The sequence below is a fragment of the Callospermophilus lateralis genome, chromosome 10, assembly GCF_048772815.1.
Source record: "Callospermophilus lateralis isolate mCalLat2 chromosome 10, mCalLat2.hap1, whole genome shotgun sequence".
Lineage (NCBI taxonomy): Eukaryota > Metazoa > Chordata > Mammalia > Rodentia > Sciuridae > Callospermophilus > Callospermophilus lateralis.
The window spans coordinates 67,563,323-67,569,174 of record NC_135314.1 but is presented as its reverse complement, the minus strand read 5'-3'; the positions used below and the strand labels follow the sequence as shown (position 1 = coordinate 67,569,174).

General features: G+C 35.6%; 1 pseudogene; it reads right to left on the bottom strand.

The window, feature by feature from the left end:
* The window catches only part of LOC143407850 (adenosine 5'-monophosphoramidase HINT3 pseudogene), an 8,017-nt pseudogene extending 3,000 nt beyond the window's left edge, over window positions 1-5,017 (bottom strand).
* Between the last annotated feature and the right edge of the window lie 835 nt (window positions 5,018-5,852).

The window sequence follows — 5,852 nt, the reverse complement described above, 5'->3', positions numbered from 1 at the left end:
CTTTTTCTTCCCATTTTGTGCTTCCATCTGGGATCATTTTACTTCTGCTAGATGAACTTCTTTTAGTATTTCTTTTACTGAAAGTCTGCTTTTGATGAATTGTCTGATTTTATTTAAAAACATTTTTAATCTCAGTTCTTGAAGCATAGCAGTTAGGTACAGAATTCTAAAGTGTTTCTTTTTAGCATATTAAGGCTATCAATTTTAATTGAAAATTCATCAGGTATCTTATTCTTCTTCTTTGAAGTAGTGTGTGTCCTTTCTCCAAACCTATTCTCTTTGCATTTGGATTTTAGCAGGTTGATTATGTGCATGATTGGAGTTTAGAAAGATATATATATATATATATATTTAAATTGTGCTCTTGAAAATTGAACCCAGGGCCTCATATGTGCTAGGCAAGTGTTCTACCTTTAAGATACTTCCCCAGCTTTATATATTTTATTTTGAGCAGAGTCTTACTACTATACCCTGGTTGCTCAGGCTGGTATGGAACTCCTGATCCTCTTTTCTCATCCTCCCAATAGGCTAGGATTATAGGTGTGAACCACATCACCTGACTCAAGAGTCTTCAAAAATGATTTAGATGTTGTTCGTCAATATGTAAGAGCTCCAATAGATTTTTTTTTAAATTTTAAAATAATTCCAAAATTATTTTTAAATATATATTTTCCAATATATATTAGAAAATTCTAGAAAGACAAAACAAAATTTATAGTGTAATATATATATTAAAGGTTGTGGCTCCATCTTGCATGTTTTAAATTATTTATCCTAATTTGTTACATATGACAGAAGAATGCATTACAATTCATATAATACACATAGAGCACAATTTTTCATCTCTCTGGTTGTATACAAAGTATGTTCGCACCATTTGTGTGAATATATATGTACTTAGGGTAATGATGTTCATCTCATTCCACTGTCTTTCCTACCCCCATGACATCTCCCTTCCCCTCCCACCCCTTTGCCCTATTTAGAGTTATCTAATCCTCCAATGCTCCCCTTCCCAACCCCGCTACAAATCAGCCTCCTTCTGTCAGAGAAAACATTTATCATTTGTTTTTATGAGATTGGCTAACTTTACTTAGCATTATATGCTCCAGCTCCACCCATTTATCTGCAAATGCCATGATTTTATTCTCTTTTATTGCTCAGTAATATTCCATTATGTATATATACCACCGTTTCTTTATCTATTCATCTACTAAATGGCATCTATGTTGGTAACACAGTTCAGCTATTGTGAACTGTGCTGCTATAAACATTGATGTGGTTGTGTCCCTGTAGTTTGCTCTTTTAAAGTCCTTTGAGTATAGACTGAGGAGTGAGATATCTGGGTAAAAAGGTAGTTCCATTCCAAGTTTTCCAAGGAATCTCCATACTGCTTTCCATATTGGCTGCACCATTTTGCAGTCCCATCAGCAATTTATGAGTGTGCCTTTTCCCCCACATCCTCACCAACACTTATTATTGTTTGTGTTCTTAATTGCTGCCATTCTGACTGGAGTGAGATGAAATCTTAGAGTAGTTTTGATTTGCATTTCTCTAATTGCTAGAGATGTTGAACATTTTTTCATATATGTTGATTGATTGTATATCCTCTTCTAAGAAGTGTCTGTTCAGGTCCTTGGCACATTTATTGATTAGGTTATTTGATTTTTTGGTGTTTAGCTTTTTGAGTTCTTTATATACCCTAGAGATTAGTGTTCTATCTGCTGTGCAAGTGGTAAAAATTTGCTCCCAAGATGTAGGCTCTCTATTCACCTCCCTGATTATTTCTTTTGCTGAGAAGAAGCTTTTCAGTTTGAACCCATATCACTTATTAATTCTTGATTTTAATTCTTGCACTATAGGAGTCTTCTGAAGGAAGTAGGAGCCTAATCCAATATGATGAAAATTTAGGCCTACTTTTTCTTCTATTAGATTCAGCGTCTCTGGTTGTATTCCTAAGTCCTTGATTCATTTTGAATTGAGTCTTGTGCATGGTGAGAGATAGGGGTTTAATTTTATTTTGTTGCATATGGATTTCCAGTTTTCCCAGCACCATTTGTTGAAGAGGCTATCTTTTCTCCAGTGCATGTTTTTGGCACCTTTGTCTAATATAAGATAATTGTAGTTTTGTGGGTCAGTCTCTGTGTCCTCTATTCTGTACCATTGGTCTACAGGTCTGTTTTGGTGCCAATACCATGCTGTTTTTGTTACTATTGCTCTGTAGTATAAGTTTAAGGTCTGGTATTTTGATGCCACCTGCTTCAGTCTTCTTGCTAAGGAATGCTTTAGATATTCTGGGTCTCTTATTTTTCAAGATGAATTCATGACTGCTTTTTCTATTTCTATGAGGAATGCATTGGGATTTTGATTGGAATTGACTTAAATCTGTATAGTGCTTTTGGTAGAATTTGGTAATATTAATTCTGCTTATCCAAGAACAAGGGAATTGTGCTATGAAGGGGTAATTATTAATGTAATGTATTCTACTATTGTCATGTATGTAAGAAATTAAATAAATAAATAAATAAATAAATAAATAATTTAAGAATAAAAAATAAATTTATTATTTTTATGTATTGTTGATGAATTGTTCCCTTAAGCAGTATGAAATATCCTTCTTTATCCCTTTTGATTAACTTTGGATTGAAGTCCACTTTATTTCATATGAGAATGGAAATCCCTGCTTGCTTCTGCAATCCATGTGAGTGGTATGATTTTTCCCAACCTTTCACCTTCAGTCTGTGGAAGTGTTTTTCTATGAGATGAGTCTCTTGGAGGCAGCATATTGTTGTATCTTTTTTTTTCTCTTTTTTAAATTGAATCTGCCAGTCTCTGTCTTTTGATTGGTTAGTTTAGGCCATTAACATTCTGGGTTATTATTGAGACATGATTTGTATTCCCAGCCATTTTTTTTTTTTTTTTTTTTTGGTATTTAACTTGATTTGGTTTCTCCTTTAATTAGGTTTTCCTTCAGTGTATACTTGCTTTTGCTGATTTTCATTGTTGTTTTTCAAATACTCTTCATGGAATATTTGTCGAGGATGTTCTATAGTGCAGGCTTTCTAGTTGTAAATTTTTTAATTTACCATGAAAGTTTTTTATTTCATCATCAAGTTTAAAGCTTAATTTCGTTGGATATAAGATTCTTGGTTGGCATCAATTTTTTTTTTTCAGAGCTTGATATATGTTGTTCCAGGTTTCAGGGTCTGAGTTGAAAAATCTGCACATAATATAATTGGTTTCCCCTATAAGTAATGTGATTTCTTTATCTCATGGCTTTTAATATTCTCTCCTTATTCTGTCTGTTAGGCATTTTCATTATAATGTGCATTGGTGTAATTTTGTACATTTGGTGTCCTGTAAGCCTCCTGAATTTGATTTTCCAACTCATTCTTCACATTTGGAAAATTTTCTGATATTATTTTATTGAGTAGATTGCTCATTCTTTTGGTTTGGAACTCTTTGCCTTCCTCTATTCCAATAACTCTTAAATTTGGTCTTTTTACGCTATCCCACTGTTCTTGAATGTTCTGCTCATGGTTTCTTACCATTTTCACTCTGTGGTCTACATTATTTTCAATATTATATTTTGTCTTCATTGTCTGAGGTCCTGTCTTCCAAATGGTCTAATCTGTTGGTAATGATTTCAACTGAACTTTAATTTGGTTTATTGTTTCTTTCACTTCAAGGATTTCTGTTTGCTTTTCTTTTTTTTAGAACCTCTATGTCCTTATTGAAGTAAACTTTTGCTTCATGTATTTGTTTATGTAGCTCTTTGTCAAAATGATCTTTTGCTGCCTGTATTTGCTCTCTTATATCATCTTTTAATTTGCAGAACATTTTAATTATGTACATTTTAATTATGTAATTTCTTATGGTGTGCTGGCCATGGATTCTAAAAATGTGGCATCTTGATTTGTTGGGGCACTTTCTTCCCTTGTTTTTTCATATGGCTTGTGTGTCTTCCCTTCTAGCACTGTGGATTCAAGGCATTACTGTTTTTACCCTATAAGCTTATAGTGCCCCTGTAGGGTTCCAATACCTCTCCTTTGAGGTGAAGGACAATGTTAATAGATCCAATATAAATAATAGACACCCTAAAAACAAATTTTTGCTATTAAGATGTTTACAGTTTGGTCACAATGTACAGAAATGGTGAATTCAATTATTATCTACAATATACTCAGTAGGTTTGAAAAAGGGTTTACAGTTTCTGATGGTAGACATAGAACCTGTGGTGAGAACTAGGATGATATGCTGAAGAGGTAGAAGGTGAGGATATAGAGTTATTATATCTCAGGAAGTGTGAAAGAGAAATCTAAGAGGAAGATTAGTAGCAGGAGAAGGGAGACGAAGTAATTTTGGGTATACAAGTAAGTGGGTAGACAGTTGAGTACATAAAACAAACATACATATACATAAAGAAAAATAAAAAATGTTAAAATAGTAGAAATTGGTGGGAAAAAAGGAATATACAACACAACTGTAATATACTTTTCATATGTACCAGTCCTCAAAATCCTAATTCATGCAAAGTACTTGGTTTCATGTATGTTAGGGATGTGAGGGAGGGAAATAGAGAAAGAGAGGAAAAAAAAAATCTTGAAGAAGGAAACAGGGGTTGTTTTGGTTGGAGATCAGTATCTTTCCTGTTTCTCTTCTCATCCAATAGGTGGGGTCTCTGTGTTGTTATCTGGTATCTCTGCCTTCAGGATGGTGAAGGTAACCAGGGTGTCTCTGTGCCGGGGTAGCAGCTGCTGGGGAGAGGGGGGAGATAGAAACTGGGTACCTGGCCAGAAGGAGTTTCAAACTGGGAGTTACCCTCACTGCACATGGTGATAAAGGTGATCCAAAACAGAGGAACTGCTTTCAGCCTTGTGGTGTCGGGTCGGGTGGGGGAAGCAGAGCAATGACTTTGGATCATGAGTTCAGAGATGAACTCTGTGGTGAGCAGTGTGTGGCTGTCAGCTAACTTCAGAGCCTGAGTGAGGTTCCCAAGTGCAGGCAGGCTACTGCGCATAGGGGATCATCTCTGCTCTTGCAGAGCCCCAAGATGGTGGTGACTGAAGGAGCTCCACATTGGTAGCTGGGGGTCCACACAGGAGTGACAGCCAGAGTTCCTACTCATGGGAAGCTCCCAGGTGTCCTGCATGGGAGTGGCATCGGTGATTTCTGCTCGGGTGGGTGCTGTTCTGTGTGAGAGCTGTTGCTGACAGTCTCACTTGGGTACCTGGTAGTACTGTGTGGGCAAGCAGTTGGGAGACCTACTCTGATGCTGAGGCCTGGAGCCCTGGATGGGGAAGGTGGCCGTGATTCCGACGAGGGAGCAGGAATATCACTCACAGAGAAGCAGTATTCTCACTACTTTAGTCCCAGATCACGGAGCAACACAGAATGCTGCTTCCCTCTGGCCCGCCATCTTGGATCCTCTCCAATAGATCTTTTGTTTCATTATTTCTCTCCTCTATTTCTAGGGTTCTAAATTACATGTAATTCAACATTTTAAACTTATCTCTTTGCTCTTTTGTTCCTGTGATTTTCAACACCCCTTTTCTGTGCTTTGATTCACTAATCCTATTTTCTAGTTTCTACTCTTCTGTGTACAAAATGCTATTAAATCCACACTTTCAATTATTAATGTTATAGTATTTTGGGATTCTAGAATTTTTATCTGACTTTTTTTTTCTTTCAAAATCAAAATATCTTAAAATTCTTTATCTTTTTCTTTATTTTATTGAATATATTACTTATATTTTAAATAAAGTTCTTGTCTGATAATTTTCACATCTGAAGGTCTTTCATGCCTCTGTGCCTCTTTTTTGTTGTTTTTCTTGGGTTTGGCCATTTTGCTTTTT